This window comes from Tachypleus tridentatus, chromosome 5 (assembly GCF_004210375.1).
Source record: "Tachypleus tridentatus isolate NWPU-2018 chromosome 5, ASM421037v1, whole genome shotgun sequence".
Classification (NCBI taxonomy): domain Eukaryota; kingdom Metazoa; phylum Arthropoda; class Merostomata; order Xiphosura; family Limulidae; genus Tachypleus; species Tachypleus tridentatus.
Genome location: NC_134829.1, coordinates 41431402 through 41451135, shown reverse-complemented (window position 1 = coordinate 41451135; position 19734 = coordinate 41431402). Strand labels below are relative to the sequence as shown.

Genomic DNA, 19734 nt, shown 5'->3' with positions numbered 1-19734 from the left:
AATAATACACGATAGATGTAATAAACAAAGTTTTTTTTAAAAAAAATTAACGCACGCTGTCAAGAAAACCCTTTACTTTTCTATAAATCATTCATTCAGTAAGTAAGTCAAGGTGTAAGAAATAAGAGTTGCTTAAATAGAATATATCTAAGACTGCGTCTCACCTTGCAACTTTTAAATTTAAAAAGAATCTGACACCTATATGTCGTCATGATCACAAAATGTTAAACATAAAAGAAAAATATGCTAACCTACTTACAGTTTGGTAAGGTTGTATTAGAAAAATTCCCCATCCTTTGCCGATGAGAGGAATACGGAGAAAAGAGATTCCATTTTGAGGGCCATATTAACTCTTTCAGCTGACAATGAAGAAATATCGTTGACGGGTTTAAAGATGCAAACAGTTCATATGAAATTCAAAACGATAACTTCAAGGATTTGGAATTGAAAGTCTTTTCACGTATTCCAAAATTTAAATATGGGAAATTTGCGAAAAGCAATCTCCTTGTAAGCTTAGAATGACAAATCCTTTTAAGTTACTTCAAAGTGTAAGTACAAGTGTACGAACAACGATTTATTCAGACACTTATGACTGTATGTATTTAGAGGGATTTTAGAAACTAACGCAATGTAAGTTCGCGACTAACAAATTTTTCAGAAATTCGGTTTATAGATCGAGTAATAAATTTAATTGAAATAGAAAATATATCATAATTCAAACTAATATAAGTCAAGTTGTTACGGGACAAAAGCCGTATTTTTTTCTATGTGTAGCGTAATATTACTCTTGTTTCATTTAGATATATCATTACTCTCTAGTAACAATAGATATATCATTGCTCTCTAGTAACAATAGATATATCATTACTCTCTAATAACAATAGATATATCATTACTCTCTAGTAACAATAGATATATCATTACTCTCTAGTAACAATAGATATATCATTACTCTCTAATAACAATAGATATATCATTACTCTCTAGTAACAATAGATATATCATTACTCTCTAGTAACAATAGATATATCATTACTCTCTAGAAACAAACGAAATGCATTGACGACTAAACGAATTCTGATCAATTAGTATCACATTCTGTGCTTAAGTCACAATTTGTGTATTTATTTATAAAGATTACTCCAGGATTTATCTTGTTAGGACTGACTACAGTTGTGCTTTTACGTATTATACTTTTTAAAAAGACCTTTTAACGATTCATTTTTTTTTCTCATTCAGGGTAAATGTGCTCTTATTTGTATAAAGCTGACTTAAAAAAGCAGCCACTGCAGTTTGACCACACCTAACTACATTAAGTGAAAGACGTAGAAAACGGTAAGATAACGAACAGACATTGTTTCGGTGTCACAGAAGAAAGCAGATCTTAGCCTTAATAAAACATGTGTGGCTCCAGGGGGTTTTAATCACTGATTCACATAGACAAGTTCGACAAATGTCAAAGTCCTGTTTCGGCAACTGCTCTTCCTGACTTGTTCCCCTAATGCGCAGTGAGTCTGAACTTTAATTCAACCAGTTGTGGCGCAACGGCGAACGATATTCTTTGCCCAAGACACTTTTCTGATAATTAATGAACAAAGCCATCTAGGTCATACATCCTAGCACGTCCAGTGTGGCAAGAGATAAGAGTTTGAGCTAGTGGCCACCAAAGGTCAATAGTGGACAATAACTTCTCTCCACTATAGCTATCTACAAGACAACTTGGTGGAGGTTTTCGGTCTCCAAGCCACGATACTTTCTGGACCATTACCCAAGAGATTATTTGAAACTGAAAGCAAGACGATGTCCAGTTTTTCTCCATTCCCTAAAGAGTCATTTCTCTGTATGTACAAGACTCCAGCTGAAAGGGAGGTTGGTCAGACATCGTAAGTAAGTCTCAGAAATGATGCATTATTCTTTGATGGACTTGAAATAGGAGAAAACAGCTCAACTTAGCTTCAACGATGCATGGAACTTTCATGAACTCTTTAACTCACCTTATAGTTTAATATGTGTTTCAAAGTTACGTATAATACTTTACGAAATTACGACTTATATTAATATTACGGTGGACTTTTCTTAGAATCATCAAATCATTCAAAGACTACTGCTGTGTTACTAAACTTCTAATATTAAAAACATACATGTTTGTAATGAAGCACAAAGGGGCTATCTGTGCTCTATCCATCAAATCATAAGATATTTTAAAACCGACTTGTATCATATAAAAACAGAGTTAAACTAAATTAAGCTTATATTATTATCTTAATTAGATGGTTTGATACAGCTTTCGTAATTTCTGAAACACAATGAACACCTGCTGTTGTTTTCGAATTTAGAATACCTAAATAAACTCACATGAAAGTAAATAGAATTTATTACTGATTTTCAAGGACTCTTCTCAGAACTTTCTTACTATGTAAGCAAGCCTAAATGTTTTATGTGTCATGATTTCTATTGAATTTTGCAGCAAGCATATGATAGACGATGGTAAACAAATACATCCGAAGCAAAGCTCTCAATTTGCTTAAAAATAAAAGTACACGTAGGCCCGACATGGCTAGGTGGATTAAAGCGTTCGACTCGTAATTCGAGGATCGCGGGTTCAAATCCCCGTCGCACCGAACGTGCTCGTCCTTTCAGCCGTGGGGCGATATAATGTGACGGTCAATCCCACTATTCGTTGGTAAAAAGAGTAGCCCAAGAGTTGGCAATGGGTGGTGATGACTAGCTGCCTTCCCTCTAGTCTAACGATGCAAAATTAGAGACGGCTAGCGCAGATAGCCCTCATGTAGCTTTGTACGAATTTCCAAAACAAACAAACAAAAACTACATATTCTTGCATTTGATTAGACTTGTTAAAAATAATTTTTCATATTTCACCTTTGTGATATATCTTTCTCTTTCCTTTTCTTTCCGGAATGCTTAACACGAAAGAGTACCTACAGGGGAAGCCATAATTTCGTACCTATTTGTATGATAACCTCATTTTACAATAATAGCCCCATTTTCATTAATTTATTGTATAGTAAGAAACATGTAAAGCGTTTATTAATACTAAATTCGTTAAAACGTACAAAGGTAGTAAAAAACTTTAACATTTATTATTAGTTAAAAATGCGTTAGAATATTAGAACAGATAAAAACTGCCAATGTTTTTAAGTGGTAATAACAAATATAGTGAACCATTCTTTAATAAAAAAAATGTATATTAGACGTAAGACTTTTGGACAGTAGGTAATAATCAGTACTGTTAAACAAACAAATTGATAAGAAATACTGGTAATTAAATACGTTTTAAATTATCGATTGATACTAGTATTAAACATTAGTCAACAATGAAACATTTGTGATAACAAATATTTTATACCATCGATTGATACTATTATTAAACACATTAAGTTAACTGTGAAACATTGGTGACAACAAAGATGTAACATTATTGATTGATACTATTATTAAACACATTAACGTTGAAACATTGGTGACAAAAAATATGTTACATTATCGATTGATACTATTATTAAACACATTAGTTAACTGTGAAACATTGATGATAACAAATATTTTATACCATTTATTGATACTGTTATTAAACATTAGTTAGCGATGAAATATTAATAATAAAAACATGTTACGCTATCGATTGATACTAATGTTAAACATTAGTTAACTATGAAACATTGGTGATACAAAACGTTACATTATCGATTGATACTTGTATTAAACATTAGTTAACTATGAAACACTGGTGATAAAAACATGTTGCAATATCGATTGATACTATTATTAAACATGTGACTTAGCGATGAAACTGATAATAACAATAGTGTTACATTATCGATTGATACTATTATTAAACATGTGACTTAGCGATGAAACTGATAATAACAATAGTGTTACATTATCGATTGATACTATTATTAAACATGTGACTTAGCGATGAAACTGATAATAACAATAGTGTTACATTATCGATTGATACTATTATTAAACATGTGACTTAACGATGAAACTGATAATAACAATAGTGTTACATTATCGATTGATACTATTATTAAACATGTGACTTAGCGATGAAACTGATAATAACAATAGTGTTACATTATCGATTGATACTATTATTAAACATGTGACTTAGCGATGAAACTGATAATAACAATAGTGTTACATTATCGATTGATACTATTATTAAACATGTGACTTAGCGATGAAACTGATAATAACAATAGTGTTACATTATCGATTGATACTATTATTAAACATGTGACTTAGCGATGAAACTGATAATAACAATAGTGTTACATTATCGATTGATACTATTATTAAACATGTGACTTAGCGATGAAACTGATAATAACAATAGTGTTACATTATCGATTGATACTATTATTAAACATGTGACTTAGCGATGAAACTGATAATAACAATAGTGTTACATTATCGATTGATACTATTATTAAACATGTGACTTAGCGATGAAACTGATAATAACAATAGTGTTACATTATCGATTGATACTATTATTAAACATGTGACTTAGCGATGAAACTGATAATAACAATAGTGTTACATTATCGATTGATACTATTATTAAACATGTGACTTAGCGATGAAACTGATAATAACAATAGTGTTACATTATCGATTGATACTATTATTAAACATGTGACTTAGCGATGAAACTGATAATAATAATAGTGTTACATTATCGATTGATACTATTAGTAAACAAACTAAGTATTGATGAAACATTGATAATAACAAACCTATTAAATAAATGTATTTATTTTAATATGTAACTTTTACTTTAAAAGAATAGTGTTAATATATTTCATGTGGTTATATTTTTTTAATATGATTAATAAAAAGTAATTTGAAACATAACTGATTATTTTAATAGTTCTGTGGGGATTCATGAGTCTAACATTAAGTTACTGTATCAATACTGTTTGTAGGTTCAACAACAAGTAAGTGAAAGAAAATATTCTGATTTATAAGTTCGGCTTTTTCTCGTGATTTTACAACATTGCAGGATAGTGTTCTAACAGTTTGATAGGTAAGTACACAGCGAAATGAATAGGTAGACAAACAGTTGTAGGATAAACAGATAATCAAAGATACAAGTATTTAGTCTGCACTTTTTCTTAGTTCTGTGGGTGTATATAAGACAATTGTAACATTTATATGTTTGATTATTTTGAGAATACAGACTCTCTTTACAAAGTTGTAACTGACCTTTCTCGCATAAAGATTGTTTGTATCGATTACTGTAGCAAGGGTTGCGGTGAAACAAATTCTGATTCGATTTAAAATGAGGAAGAAAACAGACAGTGGTTAGAATAATTTAATATTAATTAAATGGTGCTCAGTCAGTCTATTATACATTATACTTTATTTGATAGTAATAAACATATGTTTTATATTTAGTTACTCATATTTTGTTGAAATTTGGCGAATGTTTTCAGTGAAAGAATGAAATTTAATCAGTAAGTTGAAGAGTCTGACCCTAAATTAATTTCTTTATTTTGATTGTGTATCAATTTCAAAACTTCGATTTTATGCTATTTTCACACATTTTTGTCTCTTGTAAGTTTCGGAATTTTGGTTTTTCGTCGGTTTCAAGAGTTTGATTGGGCATGAATTTGAGGACATAGATTTTGAGTCACTGCCTTGGTCAACTAAATGTGTTGAATCTCTGTTTAATAAATCGCTGATTTAAAAAGATCTTGAATTCCAAAGTCAAATATGATTTTGTTGTATTAAACTCTACTATTTGTTCCACCCAAGCGGAGCACACATATAAAAACATTACAGTTTACCGATTTATTAAAATAAGTTTCACAGTGAAACTTCGCGCATCCTGATTTTGTTGCTGTCTAGAAAACAAGTAAGAAAAGTTTTGCTTTTATACCAGAAGTATAATAACGAAGGTTAACTGTAAATAGTCAAAAATACTCGTTAGTCTAGGAATCAAATGTAAAATAACTGGAAGTTAATTGTATAAATCATTCTTGTAACTTGGAATTCTTTGTTATAATGTACAATATTGAACAACATATTTACATACTGTTTTTTATTATCTTATTGTATACATGCATGGAATAGGTACTGAATAAGTACCCGAAGAGTAATAGAGAATATAACATGATCGGACAAACGTGAATGAGTACTTATTCTAGTCTGTGTAAGTTGTTTTGAGCATTTGTTCTTCAAAACACACAAACCTGTTTGTATAAGAGGCTGTGCTTTTGGTCTAATACTTTAAAAAATTCAACGCTTTTTCCAGATAAATTTTCTGCATTTGGTGTAAAATCATGCTTCGTTAATTACCAGAAGTTACATAGCGTCAGATTGCTCGGCTGTCCAGAAATGTTAAGAAACAAATGAACGTTGTCAGAATAATATACTACAGGGTGTTCGGAAAGTCACTGTGCAGTTTTGTCTGTTAATAAATGTATAAGTGCACAGGGACTTTCCAAACACCCTGTATATTCTGAATTATGAAGTATCGTCGCATTATAGGAAACGTTGTTTTAGGAAAGTATACTGTTAGATGCTGAAAAACTACAGTCCGAGATGACCATGTTTTGGGCAGGTTATCATGTCAAGATCGAAAGACATTTTGCAACACCTTACGACAATATGATCGCATTCATTCCAGGATATACCGGAGAACAGTGAATAGAGACTGATCAAAAAAGGTTATTTTGCAAGAAAAAGTATCTGAAAACCGACATTAACCAGACTTCAGAACCGTCACCATGTATAACTTGGGCAAAATAACATTTCATTTTACAGTCAGGACATTCGAGACATATTATATATTTAGATGAGTCTTGTTTCGGGTTGTTAAAGCTGATGGTAGAAATCGTTTTCACCGGTTGCCTGAATAATAGATACCGGAAGGCTGTCCTTCCAACAAGGAACACATCGAAAGTGGTGCAGTACATGTTTGGGCAGCAATTGATCATGGAAAAACAGCTCTTCGTATCCTCCAGAAAAACGTCATTGTCATCTACTGCAGGCATCACAAGGAAACAGTATTTCTTCCAAATGGTAAGGCAAGTCTTGACAATAACCTTGTGTTCCAGGATGACAATGTCTTTATCCATAAAGCTCACGTTATATAGAAGTATTTCGACCAGAAGAACGCTAGAAGACCACCAAGGCTAAAAAGTATCCAGATTCTAATTCCGACGATAACTGTTGAGCAGAACGAAAACTTGCTAACCACTACCCTAAAACAACTATTGCAGTTGAGTTTCAGCGCCTTCTAGTAACAAATCTGAATGAAATCACAGTGGATTACATCAATAGCCTTATGGACAGTATGTCACATCGGTTTGCGGAGGTTATTTGAATACGAGGGCGACGAACCGAGTAATGAAAGTGTAAACAGATGCAACGTATGTGATTCGATGTTACATTTTCTATTATATATATGTTTCAGTAAGGTTTTGTTGTGATGTGTGAAATGCTAAATTACATATATTTCTACAAGTGTCTGATAAAATTGTATGCTGTTATGATAAATCCTTCATGATAGTCACATAACCTGTCTCGTTATACAAATCGCACATGTTGATGTCTAATATAACATATGTTTCACAGTTTGACACTGCTAGGTGTATTTGTAATCCATCTTAATAATTATTCTCTTATTTGTTGCAAAATATGCAAACATTTTTATCACACACTGAACACTACACAGTTTCGTTCATTTTGAATTTAAGGAAGGCAGTATTTCTGAACAGAATCTCTCCACTTCAACCTTTTCTGTTTAAATTATAAGCAAGTAGCCCTACTTGTTTTATATATATTTATCCTAAACTATCGCTAGGCCTGGCATGGCCTCGCGCGTTAAGGCGTGCGCTTCGTAATCTGAGGTCGCGGGTTCGCGCCCGAATCGCGCCAAACATGCTCGCCCTCCCAGCCGTGAGGGCGTTATAATGTGACGGTCAATCCCACTTTTCGTTGGTCAAAGAGTAGCCCAAGAGTTGGCGGTGGGTGGTGATGACTGCCTTCCCTCTAGTCTTACACTACTAAATTAGGGACGGCTAGCACAGATAGCCCTCGAGTAGCTTTGTGCGAAATTCCAAAACAAACAAACAAACTAAACTATCGCTAATTCCAAAGTATTGCCAAGTACCAGGATAGTTGAAAGCAAATAAGGCAGTAGATAAACAACTATATTCTGTGGATACCCCTTATACGCGTGCAAATATATATATATATATATATATGTTTTATTACAACTAATTCCACGTTCTAAAAGTGATATTCTGGGTCAATGCTATCCTTGGGACTACTTCCATTTTTGGCCGCGTTCTTTCTAATAGCCATGATTGCATGTTGTTACTCAGCACTGTTTGTGGTAATTTTCTTCAATCACTTCATATGACATTTGTTGACAAACTCGTCACATACCTTACACTGCATATGTTCATAGGCTTCCAAGGTTAAGTAAACCAACGATACAAACGTCGATTAGAATTGTAACGAAAGATTTTAAAAGTATTTGATTAAATGTTTGGTGCGATTTCAGTATCTTTCTCGTCAAAACAGTTACTTATTTTGAGATGTGACTGAGAACTTGCGAAGCTGCTGGACTTTGGTATTTTGCCAACTTTAAATTTTTATTTATTAACTTACTAACGATACGGCCCGGCATGGCCAGGTGGCTAAGACGCTCGACTCGTAATCCGAGAGTCTCGGATTCGAATCTCAGTTGCACCAAACATGCTCGCCCTTTCAGCCGTGGGGGTGGTATAATGCTACGGTTAGTCACATTATTCGTTGGTAAAAGAGTAGCTCAAGAGCTGGCGAGGGGTGGTGATGACTAGATGCCTTCCTTCAAGTCTTACATGCAAAATTAGGGACAGCTAGCGCAGATAGCCCTCGTGCTGCTTTGCGTGAAATTCAAAGTAATTCAAACTAATACTAACGATACATAAGATATCTTCAGCATAGTTATTATGACATTGCTTTTGAGTCAGAGGTCGAACGGTTCGTAAAAAAAAACCCACAAAAAACAATTTCACTTTTAAGATAAAAGCTTTGTTACAATTAGCTTGAAGCATGGTTTCGGAACCTATTGTAATTTATGGAGAATCTCTAACTGTTCTATTTCTTTGAAAGTTATCTTATTTGTTTGTACGTAACCTAATAATTTTGGTATACGAATATACTTCTTCGGAAAGGATTGGGTCATATTCTTTGAACTATAAGTTTACCTCCGTACATATGTCGAAAGATAGAAATTTCAAGTGCTATATATGCCTTCTGTTGTTTTAGTATTGTTTGTTTTGGATTTCGCTCAAAGCTACACGAGGGCTATCTGCGCTAGCCGTACATATTCTAGAAATGATATACTAGAGGGAAGACAGCTAGTCACCCACACCCAATTAACTGGCTGCCCTTTTACCAACAAAGAGAGGAATTGACCGTCATATTATAAGGCCCCGTCTCTGGGCTGAAACGGGCGAGCATGTTCAGTGACAGGGATTCGAACCCCGACATCTGCAGATAGCGCTCAAGTGCCCTACATATCAGACTATCTATCGCCCGTGGTTCCACGGTTTGTAACTGGGGTGATACGTTATTGTAATAACATATAAATCGTTCTTACAAAGTACGAATAATCCTCTGTATGACTTGAAAATAAGAAAACATAGAGAAATGTGAAATCACTAATAAATGGCTAAGTAGCTCATACAACTGTCTATACTAACGTATACATCTGACTGTTTGCTTTGTACGTATCAGTACACAAACACAGAGATATGTGCAAGTCGAAACATTTGTAACTTGTGTGATTTCTACTTAAGTACAGGTAGTTCAAAGCCCCCAAGGCCTGGCTTGGCCAGGTGGCATAGGCACTCGACTCATAATCTGAGGGTCGCAGGTTCGAATTCCCATCACAGCAAACATGCTCTCCCTTTCAGCCGTGGGGAGTTATAATGTGACGGTCAATCTTACTATTTTCTGGTAAAAGAGTAGCCCAAAAGTTGACAGTGGGTGTTGGTGACTATCTGCCTTTCCCCTAGTCTTACGATGCAAAATTAGGGACGGCTAGCGCAGATAGTCCTCGTGTAACTTTGCGCGAAATTAAAAAGAACAAACAATTAAAGCTCCCAGTAGCAAAACCAGATGTATGCGGACTTACAACACTAGAAATCGGGTTTCGATACCCGTGATGGGCAAGAGCACAGATAGCCCATTGTGCAACTGTGTGTGTAATTGCAAACAAAAAACAAACAGTGCGGTTCAAAATCATACTACAAAGTTTTGTAGATTATTTCTTGCGCTGAAGATGAGCCACAGCTGATAAGAAACTTTCGAAAGTCTGAGAACATTCTAGAAGCACTCTTCTAAGATAAATGCAGTCTTTTCACGTAAAGTCTATTAAGACTTAAAAAAAACAACTACTTATTAACCTTTTTGTTAGCTAATGTCGAGCAGCGCGGTTATGTCCAGCGATTTAAAAATTAATGAGAGAACTAATGACCTGGTAATCTCTCGAAAAAGAAACAAGGTTGAACTTCAAGCTTATTTTTACAAGGTTTTATACTATCCTCTGTTCTTTTATTATTCAAGACTAGACTTTTCACAAAACTTTTTCGTGTTTGCAGGCAAACGTGTGTGAGAGTTTACTCTGTCATTTCAAACACTGGTGGATGGGAGAGAGGTTTGCTGAACGAGAAAGAACAGCCGTTTTAGTAGTAAAGGAACCGAGGTCTTAGTTTCACCGGCTCAGCAATGACCAGCAACTAGCTTGCCTGTCGCAAAACAAAGTGGTTGTCACAGTATGACAGTGTAATTCTTCAATGTAACGACCTCTTCCCCTTATATCCAAGCAAGTTGTTCAGAGAAAAGGGCTATAATTACTTTCACACAATGTATGATGGCCGTCCCTGTGACACCGTCTGTTTAATTACTTCACTTTAGTTGTTACTGCTCAGAAACAATGCCCGCTTCGCGTGAATTTTTCATACCTCACAAAGATGGGCAGCCAACAAAGACAACAAATGCCGTGTCCGTAGCTCGTGAGAAGTAATTATTGTCTCGGTAAACTTAAGGACAGTGTACAGCAACAACGCTCCTTGCCGGATCTGTCTTATAATTATTTTCGATCCGATACTCCTTTGGTCATTAAGGTTTCGTTGGCTTTCTTCTCTCCAAAGATAATGTGTCATAAAGAACTTCCCATGGAACATGCAAACATACATACTACCATGTTTACGTTCAAGTAACTGCGAGAACCGCGCTAGGAAATGATCTATTTTAACACAGAAACTGGTCATTTCGTTGATTATTTCGATAGTAATAACAAACTACAGTTTTAAAACTATATTCAGAGTTTCAGCTGGTGAGAAAAAAGAAACTTTCACGGAGAGGAATAACTTGAAGTTTCAGCGAACTAAGTTTCTTCAGTAAAAGGCTTAACGTGTGAAAACTTTGTTCAGCATGTGAGAAGTTGTATATTTCTTGGCATATTGTTTTACTGCATAAGAAAACAGCATGTAACTTTTTTTTTAAATCAAACATTCCTGTCAAAATGAAAAAGCACTATTTCATTCTAAAGTTCTAGACACTAGCTTTCTATACCTTGTTTAATAATTACTTTAGTACCGGAAACTAGAGACACCTGGTTAATTAACATTACAAATTTGGAACTATAAAACACTTGTATGTTTTTGGTGCCTGCAATTGACATGAAAACAGGAATTCTTTATTTGTGATAAGCATTCCTAGGAAGGTAATCTTCGAAGCAGAAAACAGTTCGCGTTGTCTTAAACACGACCTGGGGCAGTTTTGTATGGTGTTCACCACATTCTAAGTGCAAGCCTACATGTATAGCCCTCACAGGTGCGTGGCGAGTAATCTATTTCTAGGAATTTCTTTTGATTGCGATTGGTATAGCTGTAGAAAATTAGCACTTCTTTGGTGAAAGCTTGGTTTTATTTCATGTTGTTTCGAAGTTGATATAAGGTTTAACCTAAAAAGATGACACGACTTCCCCTTTGTTACCTCTCTCTAAACAACCTTTCTTGGGTTTACCGTTTAGCTACTTCTTTTTCTATTTAGTTTCATAAGTTTGTTTTCTTGTTTTTATAAAGTCACTCTTTGTTTGTTCAGCTCTGATAAACTAAAAAAAAAATCTGGTAATTTCACCCTTTCAACCCATAATAAATAGATATTATTTGTGGTAATTTCACCCTTTCAACCCATAATAAATAGAGATTATTTGTGGTAATTTCACCCTTTCATCTCATAATAAATAGAGATTATTTGTGGTAATTTCACCCTTTCATCTCATAATAAATAGAGATTATTTGTGGTAATTTCACCCTTTCAACCCATAATAAATAGAGATTATTTGTGGTAATTTCACCCTTTCAACCCATAATAAATAGAAATTATTTGTGGTAATTTCACCCTTTCATTCCATAAGAAATAGAGATTATTTGTGGTAATTTCACCCTTTCAACCCATAATAAATAGAGATTATTTGTGGTAATTTCACCCTTTCAACCCATAATAAATAGAGATTATTTGTGGTAATTTCACCCTTTCATTCCATAAGAAATAGATATTATTTGTGGTAATTTCACCCTTTCAACCCATAATAAATAGAGATTATTTGTGGTAATTCCACCCTTTCAACTCATAATAAATAGAGATTATTTGGTCATGTTGGTTAAGTTTTTCAACATCAGTTCTCACATTCGTTCTCATTCCATTCACCAAATCCTTGATCGTCTCATTAAGCGAGGATGGTTTTCGTGCTTACTGTTATTCCTATAACTCAGGGATACCACATGACCATAATTATGGGACGTATCTTCTGCGAGTATTCGATTACTGTTTGCAACCCCTCCATAACTTAGTTTGAGACATAGTGATGAATTTCTCGAGATGTACCAATTAGTTTAACACTTTAAAATATTTAATGTCTTTGCATAGTAATTATGAAAATAGATTTGTTCTGGTGTTGATTTTGATTTGGTTGTAATTGCTAAAAACAATCTTAATATTTCTATTTGTTTATTTTCTAAAAGAACTAACGTCACACTCCAAGAACTTTATATGTTTCAAATTTTCTATATTCCCCTTAAATATCATAGACGAGTTAAAATATCAGAGAAACTTATCAAAAAAAGCCTTAACATCTCAATCTTAGACCTTTACGTTAAGTATACACTGATACATTTTATTACAGGATAATTAAAATTAGAGGTTTACTGCTTGTGTTAAACAATAAAAGTTGCTCATAGTTCTATAAGTTGCAACCCCTTGACAGAGTCGAACCAGTTAAATATTAACATACAAAGAAACAACGAGTCACAACGTGTATAAATTAACCATTTTAGCATCATTACAACTAGATTTCCAGACGTCGAAATTATCACAAACGAAAGCTTTCTGATTGCGAAAGATTATCCTGACCTAACAATTCAACAGACATTATTCGAGCTAAAACTATTTCAATTCATGTATTAACATCAAACATCAACGTGTATTCCATGTATTCAAAGTTGTGACTGACGTATTAGTATTTATTTTACATTCTGTATGTTTACGTAAATATATGTTTGCCCTTCGTTACTATTGTAACATATCAGTCGGATTCTGTAGCTTACTTCATGGTTTTTACGGTTTAATTTTACTGTTCACTTTTTCTCAAAGTTTACAACGTTTCTGCCCTCCAGTATTGCTAATAATTTATCTTATTTGTCCACATACACCCACAGATATATATCAAAACACTCAGTTTTCAGGTTTCGCTGATGACGAAATAAGTAACATCCTTAAGTGTATTTCATCTTCTCAACCGGGTTTGTCTTTATAAGTGGACTTCGTTTTCCCATTCATAATTCTATCGTCGATAAAGGTATGTCTATTAACAGAGTATGAACGTCAATATGTCTTTTATTCACTAAAATGTTTCGTATATCTTCATTTTTCTGCTTTATTTCTTTACACGTTCATGTGTATCACCCTTCCGTTTCTTTGTATGCAGTGATTTCTTCGTTGGTTTCTCTGTTATCTGTCTTTACGTTTTTATTTCATATTTTGTTCTGTGAAGAACCTATGTTTTTCCTCTTCGTATGTTATTCTTTTGTATAAACGTGTTTTACATTAATTTTCCTTTAAAATCGTTAGTAACTAAACACGTACTAATAAGAAAACTCCAATATTCTAAGATTTCAAGTATGACCAACAAAAAGTTTTATTCCAAATACTAACTGGAGTTAATGAGGGTTTTTAACTAGTGAACAAATTTCACTAACAAAACTTCTCGTTTCCCTCGAAACTTTCGAGATCAACAACAGCAAAAAAACTCCGGGAACATTATACGCCATGGTTGATACAGTAACAATGGACTGATAAATCCAATGCCAGCGAATAAAATCTACATACTTGGTAATTAGAATTTTTAAAATTAGTTAAGAGAAAGACGAGATAATGTAAAGAGTTAATTGACTTTCTTTGATTTTTTTCCAAAATTCAAAATCTTTCTGATGTTTTAGACAGGAAAACAATTGTAGGAATTAATGAAAACGTTTTCGTTTCCTGTAGGAGGCGTCGTGAAGCCTAATGAATGACCACCCCCATCCTCGCCACCGTTACAAACACAGTCATTTCAAAGATTCCTATTACTAGTAATTTCCTTTACTGAAGCCTTACCATCGAACCTCAACATAAGGTCAAGTCTTGAAAATCTGGCCAGAGGAACAACTCCCTAAGATTAGCTAATTAACTTGTCTCAGGCATCTGGTACAGAAAGTTAATTACCAAACCCCCATTAAAAGGATATCTCTTCCTCAAGACCATTCACGTGAACGAAGTATTCTTCAATGTTTCCTTTGTACGAACCTAAATTTTTCCTCTATTTTTTTAATCATTTAAGTTTCACTCGCTGTCTGAACATTGAGTAAAATACACAGAGACACATCTGAAGAAAAACAGAATGATTCATATTAATACCATTGTTCTAACAAAGTCCAAAATTCTTTATGTTTTGAAAAGATTGAAACAAGATGGGAAGAAGACAGTGAATGTCTCCTCTGACTTTCAAGAATTAATAAAAATAAAATTCGGTTCGATAAAGAACAGAGAACCACGTACCTAACGGCAAAGGCTATCGACAAATGTGATTACAGATTGAATACTGGCGGCTTTCCTCGTTTGCATTGGATCTCTGCACCTGTGGTTCAGTTCATTGATTTTTCCTCAACTCGAAGATACGTACAAACAAAATTAGCCAGACAGACAGACACGTCAAAATAATGGAAAGACGAAAAAATTCTGACAGTAGTAAAAACATGAAGTAAAATCTGGGAATGTAAGAGAACTCGGAAAGAACAAGAAAGTGAAAGGAAAATTGAATGGAAGTAAAGCATGTTTAACAAGAGTAAAGGAAGGCAGGAAACTGATAGGATGAACAAGAAAAAATTGGAAAGGAAGAACAATGTAACACAAACACACTAAAAACACAAAAACTGGAGGGTTAAGTAGTGGATCCCACAAACCTATGTTATCGACGTACCGCCATGCTGATGTAACGAAACTAACTTACCAAGCTACGTGTGAACTCTTCCTCTGAGATCGATCTTTATGATGTTATTACGAATATATGCACAATAAACTACTATAAAGGAGACTGCAACTCCTGAAAAAAATGATAGTCCAGGTCATGATATGGTCATGGGTATAAGATCATTTAACTTTCTTTATTTCTCATTAGGAATATACAAAGTTTTTAGCTTGTTTATTAAGCATTTTAGTCGTAACGTACAAACACACACACGAATTTTGTGTAACACATGACACACATGAGGACCGAAGGTAAAAAACTAAACTAAAAATACAGAAATTAAAAAACTAACAAGAAAGTTTATATTACAGTGTTTTTATTGATAAACTGACCACTACAACTGTAATAAAAACATAACATAGAGTGAGTTTCTTTGTTTTCATTTAGCAAAGCCACCTCGGGCTATCTGCTGAGTCTACCGAGGAGAATCGAACCCCTGATTTTAGCATTGTAAATCCGTAGGCTTACCACTGTACTAGCGGGGGACCACAGAGTGAGATGTTGGAGGCAAAACACTCGTGAAGACTTAGTGTTGGAATTGAGGGTTAGGATAAAATAGAAATATTAAAAAAAAACACCTTAATAGCAATTTATACGCACGTCTGACACACGACAGGGTTAAAGTTCAAGTAAAGAAATCTCTAATCGTCAGATACTGATCAGAACGAAAGCAGCTAGCCAACAGCATCCACTGCCGTAGGGGTTTTGTCCAGGTTTTTGAACTCAATAACTGTTACTTTCATTATATGCCCACAGCTGAAAACTAAGAGCAAGTTAACTGGAAATCATGTCTCGAACTGTGGACCCTTCGATTTACTGACTAAGATGCTTGTCATAAAGTCACGCTCGAGCCTGTGTTATTAATCTATAAAAACTGGAAATAACCTATCACTTCAGAATACGCATGTGCTAATCCAATGTTTCAATGTTTATGTCTACTAGGGATACGCCATCGTGTTTCTCAAACACTTGTATCCCAGAGAGAGAAAACAAAAAGAACCATTTGTTATGTACTTCGATATTATAATTATAAACATCTTATTCGACTTGTTATTACTATTGTTCTAACTTGAGTTTCGATAACCTTACGTTACATACATTATTATAATGTATAATATTGTTATTTGGCTTTTAACAATTGTTAGAGCTGATGTTCATTGGAACTTAGGTTGTGGTAAAACGGAAAGAAACCCTAGAAGAAAAAACTAGGAAATCAGTGTATACTATAGTTACTATTGGACTAAACAAAAGTAATTATTCTACATAACTTACTACGGACTGAAAAGTTGAAATGAAGATGGTGAGGTAGAAAACAGATAGGAAGTAATGTTTTGGGTGAAATCGATTGATGTTTATGCCTGTAAGTTTGGTGCTGGTTTTTAAAGTAACTTCACTTGTTAAAACGGTAAGAAAATAGACTGGACGTAAGAAAACCTACAAAGGTTCTGGCTTTTCGATGTACAAGTTTAATATTTTCATAATGTTTCAATTGTTTTCAAAGTGGCGTTTTTTCTAGACATATAAGGGATAGCAGGAAACAAACAAATAACAATTGGATAGATGAACAGACAAACAAAGCTTCCCCTTCAGTATGTCCCAGCATCATAATTTAGTTAAGAATGCGTCATGGAGACTTTAGAAACCTTTCACGTAGCCGGTTGTTGTTGATGTTGAGTTTCACACAAATCTACCAGAGGGCCATTTGCGTTAGCCATCCCTAATTTAGGGTTCCTATAATAGAGGTTAATGCAGCTAGTCCACCCTCACCCACCGACAATAACGTAAAACACCGTAACGTTTTCACGGCTGAAAGGATGAAATAGTCGGTGAGGAATCCTAACTCGCGACCTGCAGAATTCAAGACGAGCCCTCCAATCACCAGGCCATGCAAACTGGAATTCATTAGTTATAACAAGAGACGACATCGCCTGTAAGGCCATCTATTGCTAGCCTTATGTAAAGACAAGATTTACATACTTCAACGGATATTCTGTTTGAACAAACACTAATTATCTATCGAGTTCATGTTATATATCTCCTGGTTTACCATTAATAACTTGTAATCATATTAGGGTTACAGTTAGATTGTGTGACAAAATGTAATGCTTTTAGAACCACTGACTTTGTAGAATATGTTTCATTTGTTTATAAAACAGCATATTTCCACAATAAAATGGTCATTCATTTGAACATAATTCATGTTGCAAAATGCTTTAAATATTAAAGTCCAATTTGACACGTTCGTTCTTGTTTTATTCTGCGCAGATATATACATGTTTTCTATGACGTTAAGGTACATTCATATTTCATACGAAATCCGTTATTTCTAACATGTAGATGTCACTAGGTATCTCCACAAATATTTAATACTATTGCTTTTTAAATTTTATTATAATCAAAACAACCAATAAATATGTGACACAAGATGTGAAACATCACAGAATGTATGATAATGTTAAATTCTTTCTCTTCAATTTTCCACTGGCAACTATAACACGATTGTTGATAAGATTACGTTACGTTGGAATATATTATATGGTAATGTATACAGAGTTAATTATGATATATTAGAACGACTTTTGAATATAAAAGCAGCAGGTTATGTGTCTGTTACAAGTGTTGTATATATACGGTAGAACAACGTATATCAGAGCATTTGGACGTTGTTTGTCATTATATAAACAGTGTGATGCCATCAAAAATTGATTGAGTTTTAAAACGAAAGGATGTGTAACAATCTTTTCCAACACAAAATACCAGTATTCTCAAGTCGTAATAATATGTTCAGCTTAGTGATTGAGAAGTTTGAAACAGTAGTATGCCTTGTACTTAATGGCAACGGGAAACAAAGTAGTATGTATCAACTTGGGATGCTGGGATCATCCAGAAAAAGACCTGAAACTGGTCGTCCAGCCATGATAATCAAAGTGCGACGAGCTTCTCGTTACAGGTGAAACTCCACAAAGTAACGAAATACAAATGTCAGTAGCAAAAGTTGTCCACGTGACCTAGTAACAGGTACACGACTTGATCAAGAAGAATCTCTGTGGGGAAACGAGACCAACGGGGTAACCAAGAAAAGTCCCCTAGTCATACTTCCCGTTCAACCATCGTATACAAGAACCAGTTGAAGAATGAAACGGCATTTAGTGCTATTCTGTATGATGATATACCAGTTTAAGTTGCCTATGAACTTCTGTGCGATCGAACTGTTGAAATCGACGCTAGGAACCTTTTACAAAAGGAACTACGCAGCAGGGTTACTGTCAACATTCACGGTTGTAGCAATCAAGGGTAGAGCTTCGTCGTACAAAAATACATGCTAATAAGGTAATATTTAATAATCTATAATACTTAAATAGTGAGTTTTTATAATTGTTAGACTACTACAACCACATATAAATATCAATACGAAATGTTTGTGATATACATGACGTTAAAATAATTGTGTTTCTTTTAAAAAAACGGATGTTTTTTTTTCTGTTTCAAAAAGAGAGTTGGAAATAACAACTGTGTTATTGACGGTGAATAGCATAATTTAGATGTGAAACTTTGTGCGCTCCAGTATCTACTACTAACGTTTCATTCTTTTCTATAAAGCTCACTAATAGAAGTTAACTCACATACACACACACACACAGTATCTTCGTATCACAGCGTAGATCCTATTTTGCAGGTCTTAATTAAGCCTTTTTACCATCCCATATTGTAATTTGTATCTGCTTCTTGTCCGTCTGCTTCTTCTTTTCAGCTTCAGTGTTTGAGAGGGCGCTTTAAAATATTAACCAACGGAAATACATATTATTGTTACGTACTTCTTTCTTTAAATCGAGCGCAACCGCCATCGGTGTCGCGAAAACAAATAATATTAACAATTTTCCACTTTTTCAATGAATTAAAAAAATACCTAAATATCTTGTTATAATATATTTTTCAAAGTTGTTGTATTTGGCGCTATAAATATAAGTGTAGAAAAGGAATCGTAACCCTGCCTCAAATATTAAAATTAGGATATAGCTTGTTTTGGATTTTCGCGCAAAGTCATATGAGAGCTGTTTATCTGCCCTAACCCTACCTGCTTTTAAAATGATAGGCTAGAGCGCCCACCACCAATTCTTGAGCTACTCTAATCA

The 19734-nt window shown here is 34.1% G+C and overlaps 1 long non-coding RNA gene across 1 annotated transcript; it reads left to right on the top strand.

Moving 5' to 3' along the window:
* The first annotated feature begins 1245 nt into the window (after positions 1 to 1245).
* Positions 1246 to 17796, top strand: LOC143251003 (uncharacterized). Its single transcript, XR_013028460.1, has 2 exons — positions 1246 to 1883; positions 14584 to 17796. It is a non-coding gene; the product is annotated as an uncharacterized LOC143251003 (long non-coding RNA).
* Positions 17797 to 19734: the final 1938 nt, after the last annotated feature.